This window comes from Anolis carolinensis, chromosome 2 (assembly GCF_035594765.1).
Source record: "Anolis carolinensis isolate JA03-04 chromosome 2, rAnoCar3.1.pri, whole genome shotgun sequence".
Lineage (NCBI taxonomy): Eukaryota > Metazoa > Chordata > Lepidosauria > Squamata > Dactyloidae > Anolis > Anolis carolinensis.
The window spans coordinates 133,770,270-133,792,160 of record NC_085842.1 but is presented as its reverse complement, the minus strand read 5'-3'; the positions used below and the strand labels follow the sequence as shown (position 1 = coordinate 133,792,160).

General features: G+C 39.4%; 1 protein-coding gene across 3 annotated transcripts in view; it reads left to right on the top strand.

The window, feature by feature from the left end:
* Positions 1–21,891, top strand: part of grin2c (glutamate ionotropic receptor NMDA type subunit 2C) — a 99,247-nt gene that overhangs the window by 7,889 nt on the left and 69,467 nt on the right. Inside the window, exon 1 of one of the 3 annotated variants that reach the window (XM_062970592.1) lies at positions 12,038–21,683. The exons of the other annotated variants lie outside the window; for them this stretch is intronic. The gene's annotated coding sequence lies outside the window, so the exon portion shown is untranslated. Of the gene's footprint in view, positions 1–12,037; positions 21,684–21,891 lie in introns of those variants that run through there. 3 annotated transcript variants of the gene reach the window in all.

Genomic DNA, 21,891 nt, shown 5'->3' with positions numbered 1-21,891 from the left:
CATAAACAGGCCAGCAGAATGTTGGATAAGCAAATATGTTGGATAATAAGGAGAGATTAAGGAAAAGCCTATTAAACATCAAATTAGGTTATGATTTTACAAATTAAGCACCAAAACATCATGTTATACAACAAATTTGACAGGAAAAGTAGTTCAATGCACAGTAATGCTATGTAGTAATTACTGTATTTACGAATTTAGCACCAAAATATCATGATGTATTTCAAACATTGACAACAAAAATGTGTTGGATAATCCAGAATGTTGGATAAGTGAGTGTTGGATAAGTGAGAGACTACTGTATTTCATTTTGGAATGTAACTTTGAAAGTTTTCCCCCAAACACAGAACCCAAATTGATTACAAGTAATTTGCTGTTAACAGCTAGATCCAAACTGTGATGACTGGGAACTGCACTTTGGGGCAGTTGGTTAAGTTACAGTTACTGAAAACTGGGTAAACATCTCCTTCAGATATGAATTTTTTTTTACAAGCAGAGAAAAAAAATCTTTGTGAATGTGCTCCATATTAGTGAATTTAGTGAATGTATTCCATATTTTGCTAATTCTAGTACTACTAGATAAACACTGGATGTATGTGTGGGTTCCTGTGTTTCACTGAACTGGAAAATAACTGAAAAAGTTGATCCATTCTTGCCTATGACTATTACTTAAAATAGTGGTATAATTGTTGTTTCCCCATATTATTTGATATATCTGCTTTTTTGTATCTGATTGGTCCCATTAGAACTACATAACTAGTAATACTTGGCATTCAAGTCTGCTGTTATAAGCAGTGATTAAAGCAAACTATGCTTCTGCTGCTCACAGGCATGTAGCCGGGGGGGGGGGGGGCTTGAGGGGCTTCAGCCCCCCCCCCCCCCAAATTCTCAGGGAGGTCCGCGAGAAGGCCTTACATTTATTATTTAAACTGTTATGTTTATTCATATCATGATCTGATCACCATGCTCAATATATCTCATATGCATGGGGGTACTGGGATAACGATACAAAAGGTTTGCTAGGATAGACCCTCTTCCGCTCAGACTCAGCCCCCCCCCCCCCCCCGAACCAAAATCCCAGCCCCTCCCGAAACAAAATCCTGGCTATGGGCCTGGCTGCTCAGCATCTCTGTATACTTGGATTGTTTTCAGATGTTCAAAAATGGATCCTTGATTGTTCCAACAGAGAACTGCTCCATTGAATGTGGAAACACCCTTATTTGAATAACAGTAATTCAAATTTCCTATGTTGTTGTTGCGTGTCCTCAAGTCATTTCTGAGTTATGGTCACCCGAAGACAAAGTCATAATAGGGTTTTCTGAGACTAAGCATAAGTGACTTGCCCACGGTTAACCAGTGGATTTTCATTGCTAAGCAGGGCTTTGAACCCTGTTTTCCAAAGTCATAGTCCAACACTCAGACAACTACTCTGTAAATCTCCCATACCTGCATTATTTTTTTTCACATGCTCTTTATAATTTTAACCCGCCACATGCCCCTATTTTACTTTCTATGTTCACACATTCTGGATACTGTGTTGTCGAAGGCTTTCATGGTAAGAATCACTGGATTGCTGTGAGTTCTCAGGCTGTATGACCATGTTCCAGTATCATTATCTCCTGATGTTTCACCTGCTGGCCACAGATGCAGGCAAAACATCAGGAGAGAATGCTGTTGGAACATGGCCATACATCCTGAAACACCCACAGCAAGACATTCTGGATACTCTTCAGACTGAATGCCTGGATGTTCATTTTAGTGAACTTTGCAATACAGCTTGCAAATTAAAATAAATACAATACAATTTTGTGATAGTCATGAAACAATAAATATACTTGAAACATACAAAATGTTATCACTAAAATGGTCAACAACACTGAAAACAAAACATACAATACCATGTTTGTTTGTTTATACTCTCATCTTTGTCCAAAAATGTAGACTAATAATAAAAAGAAATTTAGAAACATCAAATTTAAAAGCAATGCAGTCCTCTGTTACAAACTTTTCTTTAACACATCAGTTTCTCAAAGGTCTGTCAGGATGAAGAACATCTTTTTTTCCTGAAAGAAAAAGACTATTCTGACTTGCATGGGAAAGGTGTTTTGGAGTATAGGAAGACACAATAAAAAGGCCCTCTCTAGTATACTCTATACATGTGTATGTATGTGTTTTTTAAAAAAGAGTTTTGTCACCAATTGATTAACCAATCAACACTAACTTTGTTGCTTGGTTTATATCAGGGCTTCTTAACCTTTTTTCTGCTTGTGACCCCTTTTCACCCAAGAAATTATTACATAAAATAGGCATACAAATCAAACATTTACTAATAATAAATCATAAAGAAATGTTACAAAATTAAAAACAATCATTTGGTATACATATAGTTTTGCCATTTTTGAAAGATGAAACAATTCTTCATACCAATGAAATGGATGTGTTTGCTTAATTTTCACGCAAAAAACTAAACCTTGGCTGAATATGTGATATTGCAGGATGTAGTGCATCTACAACATGTCACATGCCATTCTGCCATGCTTGCTTTTTAGCTTCAAGTGGCATAATATACTCTGTTGATTCTCATTTTTTTCTCCTGAATTAGGGGATCACAATGTAATGTTTGAGGGGTCCAAAACTCCAACTTTTGAGGTTGCAGTGTGGCCCATGTGTCTGAAATGGATGGATTATCTTCCTCTTGTTTTCATTATGGTCTGTTCACTTACATGCATGCAATCCATACCCCCCCCCCCCCCACGGCTCAAACCAAATAGTGGTATTTGTCCTTCCCTTCCTCCAGAGGTTGCAGCAAATTCTTCATAATGACAGATGACTAGAGTTTTTAATTTAAACTTAGTATGGTTTATGAACGCAACCTATTTTTTTAGAATCAAAAATTGAAGGGAAGTATTTCTGAAACTGAAAAGATCAAGCAAAACCAGCATTTGCAAAGTTTGCTAAACAACAAATGATTTTCCTTTTTTATGAAGCACTGCTGAAGCATTTGCTGCATGTAATTGCTAACAGGTTCATGTAAATGTCTACAATCGCACTACTAGGTAGCAAGTTAAACAATTTTTCGCAATCCCTAAATTCAGTTAGAGGAGCCAAGATAAGGTTTTGACTCACAGTTTAAAAAGCTGTGGCTTAAATAATGCACTGCTTCTACAATTCACTGGTGGTGGTGGGGAGTCCTGTTTTCAAACTATCTTAGGCTGGTTGTGCTCTTATATGGGAAGCTGAGAGTGAATGTCAACAGCCTTCTTGATCTTTTATGCCTTTTTTGAGTGGCATTGGGTACTAAGTGCCTTTGACACAAAAAACCTACCCAACAAGCAAAGGACTTCTAGCTAGACTCTAGCCAGCTGCTAGAGCATCTTAATAGATAGCTGCCCAGCATCTTTTGAATATATGAAGAGAAGGAGACACCCAATACCTCTCGAGGCAATTGGTTCTATTGCTGAACTACTCTCAGTATCAAGGAGTTCCTTCTAATATTCAATCTAATCTGTTCTTCTATAAAGACTTCAATGCCTCCTTTCTGGTATTTTTAAATTAAGGCTTTCGTACTTGGCTGTATCACGAGATGACATGATTCATTGGAAAAGATGATAATGATCAATAATGTTGCAGGATGTAGAAAAAGAGAAAGGCCATATCAGACACTGATAGATTCAATCAATTGACACAGTGGGATTTCCAATAAATATCAGGTTGGTTGAAGTATTCCATAGTAGATGAAATTCCATGATCAAAAATGTTAGAAGGGAAAAGGAATTCATAACGCGTGGGAGTTTTTTAAAATGTGAGATACTGAAGGCACAATTTCAATGAGGAGAAAAATTGGGAAATGTCTACGGGAAGCAGGATAGATGTAAAAAGGACTTTCAAATGAACTGAAATTTAAGAGAGTTATCTGTAAAAATTGGCAAACTACCAAAGAGGAATACAAACAAACAGCTAATACTTGTAGGGTGAAAGTTAGAAAAAAGTAATGCTTAGAATGATCTCAGGCTTACTAAGGAATTTAGCAGTAGTAAAAAGAGGAGGAGGAAGGAAATTGTAGGACTACTGCATAGAGAAAATTGTGAAATGCTAATGGGACAGAGAGTAGACTGAAATGTTTAATACCTCCTCTGTTTTAGTCTTCTCCCAAAAGGAAAACAGTGGCATAACTGGTGAAAATGGAACAAAACATAGAGTTAGGTGACTATAGCCCAAAACAGGTAAAGAGATAATAAAGGAATAGCTTGATTCTATATAAATGAATTACGAGTCTCCAGGTCCAGAGCTACATCCAAGTGTCCTACAAGAACATGTAGATGTAATCTCGGAGCCCCTGTAAATAATCTTACCGAATTCTCAAAGAACAGAGGTCTCACACAATTGGAGAAGCACATGTTTTGTCCCTATCTTCAAAAAGAGTAAAAAGAGAATCTGAACAATTACTAATCGACGAGCCCAAAGGTACAAAACTAATTTCAACAGAGATAAATATAAAGTACTACATCCAGGCAGGAAAATTGAAATCTACCAATAAAATAAGGGCAATATCTGTAGAAATGATCTTAGAGTCTTAGCAGATCACAAATTAAACATTAGTCAACTGTGTCATGTTGCAGCTAAAAAAAGTCAATGCAGTTCTGGGTTACATTGACAGTATAGTGTCCGTCCAGATCAAGGGAAGTAGTAGTCCCTCTCTATTCTACTTCATTCAGACCTTATTTGTGTCCAGTTGTAGGCACTGTAGTTCAAGCAGATATTGACAAGGTGGAACATGTCCACAGAAGAACAATAAAAATGACCAAAGCTCTGGAAATCAGTTCTTTATGTTGGGCTATCTCTGTACCAAGTTCAGAAACTTCAATTAGTTCAAAACACGGCAGCTAGATTAGTTACAGGAACATCCAGAAGTGAGCGTATTACACTTATACTGAAGTCACTCCACTGTTTTTTAATGTTTGTGTTTAATTCTGTTTTAATGTTTGCATATTTGTATAGTTTAAATTGGATATCAATGCTTTTATGTCAAGTCGCTTTGAGTCCCCTTTGGGGAGATAAAGCAGGGTATAAATAAATACAACAATAATTGGTTTTGACCTTTAAAGCCCTACATGGTCTGGGTCCAGGTTACCTGCAGGATTGCCTTCTCCTGCAAAATCTGCCCTTTAGGATACTGAGGTCCTCTGGTGGATGCTTATTCTAGCCTGCCTGAACCTGACTGGTGACGATCACCCAGAGGGCCTTTTTATTGGCCAACCCACAACTGTGAAACGACCTACCAGAAGAGATCCAACAGCTAAATCAGCTGTCGGAATTTAAGAGACAATTGAAACCTATCTCTTCCAGCAAGTCTACCCAGTCAATTTTTAACTATGAATTTTAAACTCGTGTCTTGTATTTACAGTAATTTAATTTTTGTTCTGTGTATTTTAATAGATGTATTTCATAGAAATACATTTTAATATATGTCATATACACAGTGTTTTATAATTATGTGTTTTAACTGTTGTGCCCTACCTTAAGCCTCGAGGAGAGGCAGGTAAGAAATAATAATATGTAATAATAATAATAATAATAATAATAATAATAATAATAATAATAATAATTCCTGCATGGCAGGAGTTTTCATTAGTTGGCCCTTGTGAACCCCCTTCATCTGTCAACTTATGTCAACACCATGAATACCACAGTTGGCTTGCTGTTTCCCTCCTTTGAAATATAACCTATACCGTAGTACCTGGTATTCCCATCCAAGCACTAACCAGGCCTGATTCTTCTTAGCTTCCAAAATCAGACAGGATCTGGTGCCTTCAGAGCATTTAGATTGTTGAAGACAAATAACAACAAAAGTTACTGCAGAATTAGTCCGATTTAATAGTAAACCTGTGCCTTTTTGGCAGGAGAGACAGTTGTGGTTTTCTAGATGAGTGTTTGGGATCTTAAGTATAGATTCAATACACTATAATTTCAGTGTTTCTTTGGAAGGGTGGTGTTGTGACTATCAGAGTGGTTCAAAACCAAGTACCATTAATGTGTATTCCCTGAGACTCCACCTCCAGCATCATGTATTGCTTCCTGGGGAAAAGTTTTTGAGGCTATGCCTAAAAACAGGGTTCTGTATGTTGAAATAAATTAAGGCAAGAGGTGCCACTGAGGCCCTCTACACTGCCAAATAATGCAGTTTCAGAATGCAGATTAGCTGCATTGGCCTGGATTATATGGCAGTGTAGACTCATATAATTCAGTTTATTCCAGTTCAATCTGTATTATTATATGAGTCTACACTGACAATTATAATGCAGTTCAAACTGCATTATATGGCAGTGCAGATGGGGCCTCTGATTCAGAGAGAGTTGTGGCCTTGGAATGTATGTCAAAGGAATCCCATTGGATGTGAGTTGTGGATCTGGTCAGTGCTCCAGAATCAGGAATGCTTTTCCCTTGAGCTTTGCTTTGGTGGCTACTTGTTGTCAGGAAAGGTCATATGACACTCTGCAATGTGAGAAGAATTGAGGGGTCCTGGCTGGATTTCAGCAGGAGTCACACCATTATGTCAACCTCGCTTTTAATTCTGTATTTAAAAACAAGGGTGGCATTCTCATTCTCTTTTGTCATTTCTCTTTGTGTGTGTGTGTTGCTACTTGGCACTAAAGGAGATAACACTTCCCAATGCCAATGTGGTTATATTATAGAGCAAGGTGAATGGATTCTGCTTAAGTAGACTCCTTGCATTCAAGTTTGGAAACTGCTTCGAGATTTGGGGGGTAAGGAGCAGTAAACAAAGAAGTGAGCAATCTGGCCCCAGCCCAGCAAAGCACTCAAGTATGATTATTAACGTGATGCCTGTGAATAATCCCATTGAAGTCTATGCTTGGTATAAGCACATACGTAAGTGCTTTCCTGGATCGGAACCAGGGTGTACCAAACTTATGATAAAGATTAAAAGAGAGTAAATCTTTAACAAATCTGCCCAAGATGAGCTTTTGCTGGGGTCTTGTTCAAATTGGGAGTACAGAGGCAAGTGAAAGTGCCTTCTGGTCTGAATCAGTCCATTGGTGTCTATTTCTATATTATACTGAGTGGCTGTAGCTACCTAGGGCTTCAGCTCTCCTTGTAATGCTACTGAGATTGGAGATGCTATTGATGACTGAACCTGGGATGTTTTGCACACCAGCTATGGATCTGTCCCAGCAGCACGTCTGTACATGAGCACTAAAATTGCAGTCATGTCTCATAATGGATACTTTGAAATATTTCTCTATCTGTATTACAAATCTGTATCAGTTTCACTACAGGTAACTGCTGTGGCTTCCCCCAAAGAATTCTGAAAATGATGAGATTTTCTAGCTCCCTTAAAATGAAACTATAGTGCTCAGAGTTCCTTGGGGGGGGGGGGGGAGAATCTCTTTTGATTCCTGCTTCCCCCAAACTCAGCAATTCATTCCATATTTGATATGTTCAGAAACTCATGATATTAACACATTGCATTCTGCTCTGGTTTTGGAATAATCTGTACTCTCCTATCTCTTGCGTGCGCATTAGCTCAAATGGCCAACTAAATACTGTGTGTTCTCCCAAGCACATTTCTTCCTTGTTACATTGATGTGTCAAGACCCCTTCTACATGCCCTATATCCCAGGATCTGATCCCAGATTATCTGCTTTAAAATGGATTTTGAGTCCCCACTGCCAGACAGTAGGCAAATATCTACCTTTGATGTGCAATTTGTGATTCATATACAGCGGACTTTCAGTAATGGTGTGTTTATGGCTCATAGGAATTGAATTTTCATACGGGTTTTTAAAAACTAATGTTAAATTATGCTTTTTATATTATTTGTCTTATGAGGCCGGAGTGTAGACTTTTAAAAATGTGACAAATTGTTAATTTCACATATGTCGGGCTTTATGACTGTATTTTATGTTATGCAATCTGTCTTTGTTATGTTGTACAAAAGTGAGAAAAGTGCGATAGAAATAAATAAATAAATAATAAACTGAGCTAAACAGATAATCTGGGATCAGATCCTGAGATATAGGGGCAGTGTGGAAGGGTCCTAAGTGTCTGAAATGGAGAAACAGGGAAGTGTTTGCTGTGCTTGTGTGTATGTGCCAAATTTTCCCTTACTTTCCCCTTTGTCCCCATTCTTCAGGTGAACTCCAAAACTGGATGACCTTGGCTGAAGGGGAGGGGGAATAGTTTTATGGTGCTGAGGGATATTTGTAGGATACTGCTAACACCCTTTTCTTTTGCTTGTTAGTACTAATTGCTTCACATTCCCCTCTCCCCGTCCTCACATTTTAATCTTCTATTTGTTGTTTGAACAGCTGTGTCAATATTTTCATTAAGGTAACATTCACTTTGGTTTTAAAACTGGTCTGAAACCACATTGAAACTAATTTGAATCATTTCAGGTACATTCCATGCAAATGAATGTCATGATTCAAACTGTTAAACTTACAGTATGCCTTCTTATAAAAGGAACACCATATTAAACAGTGCAAAGGAGACTGCTTATTTCAAAACATATTGCCTGAGCTTGAAGGAACTACACAGGGAGTTTCTAGAACTGTATATATCCTCCTGAATAACTTCTCTTCAGTCAACTCCCCATATAGAGTTGGCTGAAAGTATGCCTTGAATATAATGGAATGTGTGTGACCTACTCAAATTTATTTGGATATACTGGAATTGGGACATCTAAGAGGACATCTAGTCAAGGGTCATGCCCAAAACCTGAGTTATAATGTAGGCTCTATCTACAATATCCCTGCCATATATCAATCTAGTGAATTCATAGAGTTGTAAGGGACCATATGGGACATCTAGTCCAACCCCCTGGCATGCAGAAAAAGCACAATCAAAGTATCCCTAACAGAGGACCATCCAGTTAAATAGCCCCCAAAGAAGGAGCCTCCGCCACATTCTGAGGCAGAGAGTTCCACTGTTGAACAGCTCTGACAGGCAGAAAGCTCTTCCCAATGTTCAGGTGGTACCTCATTTCCTGTAATTTGAATCCATTGCTCTGAGTCTAAAGCCCCTTCCAGACAGGCCTTATATCTCAGGATCTGCTCTCAGGTTTTCTGTTTATCCCAGATTATCTGGCAGTGGGGACTCATATAATCCATCTTAATGCAGAAGACCTGGGATCAGATCCTGGGATATAGGGCCTGTCTGGAAGGGCCCCTAGTTTCCAGGGCAGCAAATAACAAGTCTGCTCCTTCTTCCTTATGACAGCCTTTCAAATATTTATCCATGGCTATAATGTCTCCTCTCAACCTTCTCTTCTGAAGGCTAAACATGCTCAGCTTTTAAAGATGCTTCTCATAGCAGACCTTTGATTGTTTTCGTCACCCTCCTCTTGATACCTTCCAGCTTGTCAATATCTCTTTTGAACTGTGGTGTCCAAAATTGGACATAATATTCCAAGTAAGGTCTAACCAAAGCAGAATAGAGAGGCACAGTGACTTCACTCAATCTAGACATTATACTTCTTTTGATGCAGCCCAAAATCCCATTGACTTTTTAGCTGCTGCATCACACAGTTGGCTCATGGTCAACTTGTTGTCCACAAAGACTCCAAGATCTTTTTCATATGGACTGTTGTCAAGCCAGGCACCACGCATCCTCTATCTGTGCTTTTAATATTTTCTGCCTATGTGAAGTATCCTACATTTTTCCTTGTTGAAATTCATTTTGTTCGTTTTGACCCAACTCTAATCTTTTATGGTCATTTTGAATTCTGATCCTGTCTTCTGAAGTATTAACTGTCCCTCCCAATTTGGTGTCATCTGCAAACTTGATATGTCTGCCCTCTGAACCTTCATCCAAATAATTAATATAGCTGTCGAACAGCACTGGGCCCAGGTCAGAACCCTCTTTATAGCACCCAACTAGTCACTTCTTGCCAGGATGAAGAGGAACCATTGATGAGCACCCTTTGCGTTAAGTCACTTAACCAATTGCAAATCCACCTGATAGTAGTATTGTCTAGTTCACAGTAGACTAATTTGTTTGCAAGAAGGTCATGGGGGACCTTGTCAACATCCACAGCATTCCCTGCATCTACCAATCTTGTAACCCTATTGAAAAAATAGATAAGATTAGTCTGGCATGACTTGTTTTTGAGAAATCTATGCTGACTTTTAGTGATCACAGAATTCCTTTCCACATGATTATAGACTGCCTGCTTAATGATCTGCTCCAGAATCTTTCCTGGTATTGATGTCAGGCTGACTGGATGCTAATTATTTGGGTCCACATTTTTTATTTCTTGAATATAGGGACCACATTTTCCCTCCTCCAGTCTGCTGGGACTTTTCCTGTTCTCCAAGAAATTCTCAAAGGTTATTGCCAGTGGTTCTGAAATGACTTCTGCTAGTTCCTTCAGTACTCTTGGATGTTGTTCATCTCAGCATTCCTTCCAGTTTCTGTGAGGTGCAATCCATCCTGTGCCAGAAGTCCATCCTTCCTGCATGCAAATGAAGTACTTCATATTCTTTCTTCGCTTTCCCAGGTTAGGGCAGGAACTGTTTCCCTCCTATTGTTTTTTTTTCCTTATTGGCTTTTTGCCTCTAGAATTTTGCCACCCAAGGCAATCTGAGCAGCTCTTTTGCTCTGATCCTATGAAAAAAGGAGATTTTCTCTCCCCCCCCCCCCCAGGGTCTTTGGTTATCAGCATCTGACATTACACAAAAACCTTAAGTCTAAAGGAAAGTGTAGAAGCTACCATCCTGATTGCCTAGGATGCTCTAGATCAGGGGTCCTCAAACTTTTTAAGCCGAGGGCCGGTCCACAATCCTTCAGACTGTTGAGGGGCCGGATTATCATTTGAAAAAAATACAAACAAATTCTGATGCACACTGCACATGTCTTATTTGTAGTACAACAACAACAACAACAACAACAATGAAAGAACAATACAATATTTAGAAATAAAAACAATTTTAACCAACATACATTTATCAGGATTTCAATGGGAAGTGTGGTCCTGCTTCTGGCCAATGAGATAGTCAAGTTAATTAGGGTTGTTGTTGTTGTTGTTGTTGTTGTTGTGTGCCTTCAAGTCATTTCAGACTTTGGGTGAGCCTAAGTCTAAAATTTATTTATTTATTATTTACTGCATTTGTATCACACCCTTCTCACCCCAAAGGGGACTCAGTGTAGCTTACAAATTATATGTACATACAATATATTATATTATTAGCATATTAGCATTATATGTTACTATATTAAACTATACCACTATACTGTAATATTATTAGTAATATTATATGTAATGTAGAATATATAATTAATATTATTATATGGTATTATTATTAGTGTTATATTGTATTACATTATAATATTATTATCAATATTATATGTATATACAATATATTATATTATAAAACTGAGGGCGGGGGCCAGGTAAATGACCTCGGAGGGCCGCATCCGGCCCCCGGGCCTTAGTTTGGGGACCCCTGCTCTAGATGTTACTTTATTGCAGCTCCCATTCTCTTTCATGATTAGCTATTTCAGGTAGAGATTATGGGACATACATTCTAACAACAAGTACTTTTAAGATCCAATGTTTTAGTTCTTGTAAGATGTTTTGAGTTCAGGAGCTCTCTCATACTGCCGAAAACGCAGAGAAAACTGGCATGTAATATGCTGTTTTTCTCCACATTTCTTAACTACATAGGGGCCAGAACCCCACCTTCTTGGTTGGGCGTGGCCAGATACCCACTTGTGCCCGATTTATGATCTGCATGAGGATTGTTGCCCTTCTTGTCTTTCTTGTTTAGCTCTTAAAAATAGAGCTAATAGCCTCCCTACAGATGCCAAGACTTGACTTATCTTGAAAATGAAACTATGGTGCTTTGGAGGATGAATTCCCCCTCTCCAAAGCTCTGTAGTTTCATTATCAAGCCCTGGAAAGGTAAGGCAAGCCTCATGCCTCCATACAGAGGTTTTGAATAATCAGGTTTGTTCCAGGTTAAAATGGATTAGCCTGAAGCAGGCCTACATAACTTGCAACCCTCTGGGAGTTTTGGACTTCAGCTCCCATAATACCTGACCATTGGAGATTCTGGAAGTTGAAGGCTCAAACACCCAGAGGGCCACAGGTTGTGCAAGCCTGGCCTGGATCATCATTTGGATGCCACAAGCTAATTTGTTTCCTATGCCACATTATGTGGTTGTGTAGATGGAGTTTCAATGTTGGGGGAAAAGACATAATATAGGTGAAAAAGCAACAAAGTTGCCTCCATTGATTTAGTATGTGGTGGTGATCTACTGAATCTTCCTTACAATTATTTATGGTTAGTAGTACCAAATCTGCCTGAAACGTAGTGTCATTCAGTCATGTGTTGTGAGATGGGAGGAGGATCACAATCCATGCAGAACTTCATATGGAATCATGGCTAACAGCGTAGCATGGCGCAAGAGTTTCCTGTGTGTCAGTGGCATATGAGTTCTACAACAAAACAAAACTACTTATTAATGTTGGTGAAGAAAAAGTTACTAAAATTCACTAAAATGACCTTGAAGAGAAATGAAAATGGTCCGATCACAAATCTAAGAGGCTCTTTTACTTGTTCTTGGGCTGTTGAAACCATGTTGCTCATGAATTATTGATCCTATGCAGAGCCGGCCCTAGGTATTTTTCAAGTGTAGGCGAACAGAATTTTGGCGCCCCCCCCCCAAAAGCAACCACTGAAAAATAAAAGCGTTGGATAAGCGAAAATGTTGGATAATAAGGAGGTATTAAGGAAAAGCCTATTAAACATCAAATTACATTAAGATTTTACAAATTAAGCACCAAAACATCATGTTTTACAACAAATCAACAGAAAAAGCAGTCTCAACTGCGCCCCCGTATGTTTTGCGCCCGAAGCGACCACTTAATTCGCCTCATTGTTGTACCGGCTCTGATCCTATGATTAAAAATACTTGGAAAATCACAGGAGATTGTAAGAAACACTTTTTCTTACAAGTCTGGGTGTGAGGATGGGAGTATATCAGTTCAGAATTGTCCCAGACCTTGAAGTTTCTGGGATCAAATCTGGAATACATTAAAAGGTTAATCTGGGGTATCAAAGCTACCATATCTCATTTTGATCCAGTCCTAATTTTGCCAGCCCCTTTCTTACATATCAGAGAGTTTCTCCAACAGGAAGAAAAAGGATCAGTTATCTCTAGCCAGTTTCTCCTGTCCAGGGATGGTGAGTCTCAAATGTGAGATTGGGCAACTTGTGGTCCTAGGGTTGTAGAGAATCCCAGTGCCAGCTCATTCAGATTTTTGCATACCTTTAAAAGCCATCGACATGTGTTATCTCATTGCCTAGACTTACAAGTGAATAGCAGAGAGACAGACAGACAGACACTCAGAGAGGGGAGGAGAGAGATTTACAAGGCAGTAGTGGAAAAGGAAGAGAAAGGGGCTCAGCATGCCTTCATTTGGCTCAGGCTATTAACTTTATCCTACTAATCCCTTATAGATTACTTCCAAGGAGTGATAGAGTGAATCTACATTGTAGAATGAATGAAATTTGACAACAATTTAAGTGCCATGGCTCAGTGCTATGGAATCCTGAGAGTTGTAGCTTTACAAGTTCTTTTGTCTGTCAAACTGTGCTGGTGCCTTAACAAACCAAAAATTCCTTAGCCTTGAAGTGGTGTCAAACTGCATTAATACTGCAGTGCAACTGCACCCATAGACTCATCGGGTTGGAGGGGCCCTCATGGGCCATTGAGTCCAACCCCTTGCTCAATGTAACCTTGATACTTACTGCCAGATCAGTGTGTGTAGCCTTAACTATTGTTTTTTGGTGGTCTGATTCTTTGTTGTGTCATACAAGATGTAAGAAAACTATATAAAATGTACTTTTTATTTATAAAAAATATTCCCAACAAATTTCAAAACACACAAGATTGATTGTATTGCTCTGGAAGCAGGAATGGGAATTATTTGGCCATGGTGATGTTGTTGGATTGCAGTTCCTAGTAGTGCAGGAATGCTGAGTATTACAATCCAAAAACATCTGAAGGGCTATACATTTCCAACTGCTGCTTACAGGCTCACTCTTGGACATATTTATGACTAAACTAAAAACACACACAAACAGGGCTATGTGTTTTAAGATGTGTTTGGGTTACCTCTTCACCTATGGTAAAATTTATGTCAGCATAAATTTCTACTCATTGACTTTGGAGAAAGTACCCTTGAGCTTGAAGGAACTTGCATCTATCAATGTGCATATAGGACTGAACTGCAAAAAAGGTTTTGAAGAAACTAGGATTGTTTTATACAGAAATATTTGAGAATATTGGAGAATTATTAATTAGGATAAAAGAAATACATATAATAAGTTGTTCAAATCTGATTTTTTGGCTGGGAAATTTGTAAAAACATCTTTAAAGATCAAATACCACCATATAACAAACACCACCATATATTCACATTTGTACCCCTCCCCATGTCTCATATATTTGCAATAAAATATATGGAAAAAACTAGTGAGACCATGTGAGAACCAATGAGCTGGGTGGAAATATATATGATTGATACTAGCACTGCAAGTTTAATTGCCCATCTCCTACAACCAGATGTGTTGGACTATAACTTCCTTTATATCTGGTCATACTGTAGGAGAGAGAGGGCCAGATTTGCTGAAACTAATCTGGGACTTTATGTATCGGCTATTACAGATAGACTGACTTAAAATGAGAAAACTCTAAAGTCAGGTTGCAACACATTTATCATCTCTAGCAGAGTAATTTTTTTCTAAAAAGTATTTCTGGAGCGCTGTCCAAAATATGAAAAAAGTTATTACAAAGAGAGTTGGTCCATATTTTTAATTGTCACAAGCCATTCCTCACGGAAAGTACAATCACAATGTGAAAAATTAAATTTAACATGAATAATGGGAGATGCCATAGCATGGGAAAGGAAAGCCTGCTTGGCATGCAGAATGTTTATCTCTGGCCTGTCCAACTGCAACAGTAGAGAAGGGACCTCTGATGGTTTGAGACACAAAGAATGACTGTCAGGGAGAGTAGAAAATGTGAGATCTTTACCCAACAATATAGGGTAGCTAGCTTCAAAAGAGGAATTGTAACCTTACGTGTTTCATGCTTGGGTTGAGGCAATAGTGATGCCATCTGCCAGTTTAATGCTGCATTACTGATTGGTGTTTCAACTCCGCACTTACACACATTAACATGGCATGGCAACATCCCCATAGTACTGCAATCACCACAAGCCTACGATCTCAGCTCTGTGTTTTCATTTGACTCTTTTCAATGGAGATTGGAATCTATGCAGATCCTACTCAGGGACGCTTTCACACTGCACAGTTACCGCACTATGATTCTGTGTTAACTGCCATGGCTACATGGGTTTGCAGTTTGGTCAAAGGCATTACAGGATCTCCCTGCCTGAGGATTCCAAAAAGCCCTTTCATCAGTCAAAATCTCTGGATTTCACTGGATACAGACATGGCAGATAAAGTGGAATCATAATACATCAGAGTTACTATTACCAGATAATGTGAAAGGTCTCAGCTTGTATTTCACCAGAATGTCTGAATGCATAGAAATGCTTATGTGGCTGGACTGTGTTTGTGTATGCTGGCCTTGGTTACAATAGCACAGAGAAACAGTTGTGGATTTCAATCTAAACTTTAAAGGATCTGTATAAAGTGATGGACCCGATGCTCCAAGTAGATCCAGAACTCTGGATAGATCCTTTAAAGTTCAAACTGAAATCCAAAACAGTTTTGCTGCCGCACTAACATGGTCTTTTGCTACAGCCACCTTGTCTTATTGTCAAGGATAGGGAATCTTGAGGAGTTTTACACTCCCTTACCATGCTGCTTAGAGCCATAAATAAAATGGCTGGGCAATCTAAAACATTCTAGGCTCAATCATTTCAATGCTATAATGGATTTGGTGGAGGCCCAAACTCACTTGATAGAAGATGGAGTGTTTCCAACCTTGTGCATGATCCCCTCTCAGATGCCTTATGAAGAGTGCTGACTATATCAAGTGGAGAGATACCTAGAACACGGGGAAGACTGGGTTGTTAAGGGAAGATATAAGGGAGAAGGAGAGAATAAAGGCAGCATTTCTTCCTGTTGCCCTTGAACCAACGCTTTGCATCTGTCTGGATGAATCCCAGCAAGCAAGGGTCCATTCAGTAAGAGAGGCCTTTTTTGCCACAGAGAAGCAGCATATTCACTACAGAGCAGAGCCAGTTTTTAATTACAGCTGTTTTTTCCAAGTCTCCTGTTGGCAGCTGACATTTTGCAATAAAAAAGAGGGGGAAAGATGTAACCAATGTTTGTGATTGCAACAGATTGGGAGCCCAATGTTGCAGGGCAAAACTGGCCCCCATCCGGTCCAACCTCATCATCATATTTGCCATCATGAGCAGAATTTTGCTTGTTAATATGTGCATTTTCTTTGCCACATGTTAGTATTCACGCTTGGATGGTGAAGTTTGTATTAAAACTGGGGCGAGAGCTCATTCAACAAAGCTTTTGGAGAACAGGGCTTGCCAACTTATTTTTATTGGTCTCCTCTGGTGCATTTTAAGAGCAGCCTGATATGGAGAAGAACTTTTCCTGGCATGGAGATGAACAGATTGGGAAAATTTGGCTTGCTACTTTTCCTCATGCAAGGCTGCAGTTAACAAATGGGAAGAAAGAGGGGCAGTGTTAGAAAGAGGCTGAGAGGACAGTATTTTCCTTGCGAAGTTCCTAGGTCTTGGACACAAGTAGAACTGGTATCCAACCTCTTTCCTCCTGCTGCTTATAGTGTCTCTGAGAGCTTTATCCAGACCTGTGTAGTTGTTTGTCTTATTCTTATACAGCCACTGTGATAAAGTGTATTGACCTAAGATATGCACATGCACACACACACTCATATGTCAATCAGACTTCCAAGAATGCATCATCAGATGCTTTTAAAAGATGCATGCCCATGCATATTTTACTTTCATGCACTATATATTGGACATTTCCTAGCAGCAGTCATAAGGAAGAACATCTTGCAATGAAATCTACTTGCCTTTTCTTTGGTTAGCATGAGAGCCCTTTCTCAAACTTGCCTTGGCCCTTGCCTCTCAAGACTGACAGCTTGAATGGCTTCCTTTTCTCTCTCCAAAATAGTTAGAGCTAATTTCTTTCCCTTGAAGTGTCTTAAATTTTTTATTATTACCGCTGGTGCTTAATCTTTGAATTGATGGAACTGAAGGTGCCTATCAGGCTGTGAAATATTTATTTATTTTATTTGAAATGGAAGGCAGGCTGTGCTGTGGCAGCTGACAGCACAGGGACAGCAGGAGTTGCAAAGGGAAGAAGCAATATTGCTCCGCAGCATCATTTAAGAATATAAAATTGTTCAAGGACAGCTGGTGTGGAACAAAGGGCAACAGGGACGTAAGGAGAGGGTTTTACTTAAACATACGCAAAAGCAAAAAGGTAGGAGATTAAAGGGTAAATAACTATTTCCTTCAAAGCTGGATAAGAACATTGTGTTTGTGTGTTTGTATGTGGGGTGGGGGAGATGTATAAGTTTCATTTTTAAAAACAAAAATCCAAGGTTCTAGCTCAGTGATTCTTTGCTTTGAATTCCCAGAAGCTCCAATCCACATGAGTAATGGTTAGGGATTCTGAGAGGTGAATTCCAAAGCATCTACCACCAGAGATAGGAAACCACCCCCTAAACCTTATGATTGAGACAGGTTTTGAAATATCCAGGTTTTTTTTGTCATTTTCTCATTTGCCTTCTCTGCGACGTGGCTGTAGCTACATGTGGTAGAGGGTGTAGCAGAACATGTGCTGTTTTTGCAATTCCAAAACAAGTTGGCTTTTTTTAAAAAAACTATTTTAATTAGCTTTTGCAGGGAAGAACGGCAAGGATTAATTTCATGGGAAGCAAATGTACATTTCTCATGCATTTTCTGTGAAATTTTAAAATCATCACTCTTTGATACTTCTTGCTGTTGTGCACACATTATGCCATGGTCTAGCTGCCTGTCCACTACACTTACCTTAACATGCCTTGTTCAGCTCACTCCTTTGGTATGTAAAATGCTCCTTCCAAAACCCTTGTCACCCTTTCCTTCCACTGCTCTGTCAATGACACCCTCAGTCCCCAATTTTGGCATTTTGTAGAAATGATTGGTTGTTGGTTAAAAAATAACCCAGCAGCTAATATGCAGATTGCACCTGTTGGATTGTAAATATCATTGCATGCAGAGGTGTCTGAGCATTTTTTCAAAATTCAGAACTCCAGACTGATTAAATATCAAAGACTGTAGAGCCTGTTTAGGTTTTCTGAGTGCAGATCGCAACACCACCTTTTCTTCCCTGCCTGAACATTTCTTTTCCTGCCATGTTTTAGTTCAGCTGTCACTCCAAATTTCTTCATGACTTTTTGTCCCACTTTAACTCAGCTCATCTTAGGACTCCTTGGTGTTCTCATCCTATGTGACTTTGCTCTTTGCATCCCCTTATTTTTTGGCACACGAGAAAGGCCTTTTTGTTCCCTGGGTGGACTCCCAACCACCTTCCTCCCCCACCTGTCCTTTCCTGTGATTGGTGCCACAGTTAAGAGCAGCCTTCATCTCATTTCTTCCATTTTGTTCCTCGTCTCCCTTTATTAGCCCCAACATCCATCTCAACACTTTTCATTTCAGCAGCAGTCCGGCACGGTAATTTTCTCGACATTCACCTGGCAAGCCCCGTGTTCTGTACAATGGCACTGGCTTATGCATTGTATTGGCTCAAAAGAAAAAGGGAGAGCAAGATTTGAGATCAGGAGAGATGGGGTTCATTCCCGGTTCTTCCAGTGACCTTGATTAGATTGCAGAAGAGCAGGGAGAAAGGAAAGTGAAGGCCAGCTGGTCCAGCTTGTTTTACTGAGGTGGTGTCATCTGCAGTTGCCCGTAGCACAGGTGGACAGAAGGTGGTGCTGGATGTACTGCTAGAGCTGTGGATAAATCAGGAGTTTAGCTGTAGAGAGAATGAGGATAATGATCCCCTGTAAGAATTCTACCCATCTTGAATTTTTTCTTCAGTTCTCAAATTTCTAGCATTGTAAGAGTGACGCTCTGAAAATTGTTCACATCTATAACTCTTATATATGCTGCGTTGATACTCGCTTGGGAACCCTGCCTCCCCCTTTTCTTTGGATGCCCAAACAATGGCTTGCAGTCTGTTCAACAGTTATTAGATCATCAACTGGACTTGCAAAATTCGAACAGCTAAGGATTTGCATTTATGATCCTTCATGACCAAATGTCATCCACAAAATCTATCTTTGCAGTGTGACAGCATCTCAACCAAAGCATTTCCAAGGCCCTGGATATTGAAATATTGAGAAATGATATTTGTAATGTGGTTCCAGTTGTGACTGGGAGAGCCCTGCAGACATCTCCAGCATCTTAGCAATGCTGGGGGTTGGGGAGCTGCCAGGCTGTAAAAGTGGCAATGGTGATGGCATCATCAGAAGTATCTGTAATGTCAGGGCTCTGTCATCATAGTTACATTGTTATTTTCAATGTTCAACTGAATTATCAATTTCAGTGCTAAAAAGTTGTAAGGAAATTTTCATTTCAAGTGTATGGAATTCTTAGTGGGAGGACAAAGTTTTCATTTTGCCCCCTTGAGCTAACCACTGGGCGGATTCCCAGTAGATCACCAAGACTCCAAATATAGCAGCAGCAGCAGCAACAACAACAACAACAGGCTGAGAGAGTGTAACTTGCCCAGGGCCATCTGTAATGGAAAGCCTTATTTTATTGGGGATTTTTGTCTATGTTATTTAGTGGGGTTTAGTGGTAAAGGTGGGCAGGAGTTAGCTACTGCTGATTGGCTATGTGTTGCCATGGTAACGTAGATGCTTCTGTAGAAATGTAACAATTTTGAAGCTAGCAAGAAAGGGGCGGAGCTAGCTGGATGAAAAAGGAGGGAATGTTTTAAAAAAGAGTTAGTTAGGTTCATGTTTTCAGTGAGGGAAGATAGAGGAAAGACTTCTGGTTGTTCGGTTTAGTTTCTAACCGGCGAGCTAGAGGGGAGAATATATGTGTTTAAGTGTGCGACTACTAATGCTATATTAAAGTATAAAAGGACTTGTTTAGGTCCTGGTTCCCAGCTGGGTAAAGCTGAGAGAAAGAAATACCGTTGAGACAAAGTTTCAGTCAGGTTGTTGATGTTAATGAATGAAAGATATTATCTATATTATATACAAGTGAAACTGAAGAAGGAAACCTTTGCAACAAGTTATGCTTATTGGGCTAAAGAAACCATAAATAAATATTTCTTTGTTTTTAATAAAGATAGTGTTCTTGATTGGTGAATTGCTCTACATAGTCAGTGAAAGATTTGTCTCACATTCTTCCGCTCAGTGTCACATCATCTCATACATGCGCACACACATGCTCAAGTGTTTATAGCTGGTAGTGGCTGGGATCCTGAAATAAGGATCGCCCCCTATCATAGTGGGATTTGAGAGGTCCCATATTTAAAAGGTGTGGCAAAGGTGTGGGATATTAAGAAAAAGATTCCCGCAGCCTAGATGTGAAGAGCTTTGGGCTGTGTGTGTCACATTTAATGGTTGTAGCTGTTGGGATTTTGAAAAAGAGATCCCCCCCCCCCCCGCCTGTTTGAGAAGCCTCTCTCATGCCTTTTTGAAGTGAGCTTTGCACCATCCAATGGGTTTCTATGGCTGAGAGGGAATTTGAACTCTGGTCTCCAGAATCATAATCCAACACTCAAACCATTTTTGCTTGAAATTCCTTTACTGCTTGGGAAATCAATGAATCAGCTGTGTTATCGTGTTCAAGAGAAATGGCATGACAGGACTTTTTCATATGCATTTGATCATCAAATTGCCTGGTGTGTGTGTGTAAAGATTTTCCTTCAAAGTTATTTTCTTAGCTTAGAGTTTGACTGTAGCTCTTGAAAGCATTCCTTTTGGGCCAGTTGCTCACAAAATTTGGAATTAGAAGGAATCAATTCCTTTCCCAATAGCAAAAGGGTACAGTCATTTTTATGATTATGTGTGATGGGAAGATATATCACCAAGTTAAATTACCAGCTTCATGTTGCTGCTGCCGCCACCTTATTCTTGGTTGTGGTTGCTGAAGTGACAATTAAGTGGTTGGGAGGAGAGGGTGTTTTGTATACATGGCTTGTGACATTCAGAGATATATTTTAAAAGTAACTAAATTGCTGGTTTCAAGAAGCAGAGAAGAAAAAATACTTTAAAAATACTGCATCTCACTACATGGGATCTTAGAACTTTAGCTACAACTAATTGCTAATGAAAAGTAAGTTTCTAAGCTGACTTTCACCATCCAAAGTGTCTATTTGTGACTGACTTTAATAATGCAATACACGCCCAGTGTGTTTAATAACTTTCAGTACAATACTATACCCTTATTTTGTTTCCAGAGATGTTATAGGGAAGGGATGCTAGTGTTTTTCTGGGCACTAGTTTCTGATTGATTTTTCCTACTTATATTTGAGCCATTTTGCCTTTGAACTCTTAATCATTGCCTTAAATGTTATGCTTCATTTGCTTTATCAGCAGCACAGACAGCTTTTGTATGGTGCCTTGGTCATACTGCCATGATTAAGAGTGTGAGAATCCTGCAGAGAGGAAATTTCCATTTTGTAAGGAGAAGCCTCCTGGTGAGAAATGCTGATAGCACTACTGGTTATACCACCATAGATACTTTGGGGGTCACTGTGGACGGAGTCATCTAATACCTCCTTTTGAAGCCCTATTGCCCCTCAAATGTACCATCCTTCTAGGGCTGTGAGATAGACATGGGAGCATTTTAGCTGTCCTTAAGCAACTGGGAAAGGAATAGCTTAACGCAGGATCAGAGGCTGCTAT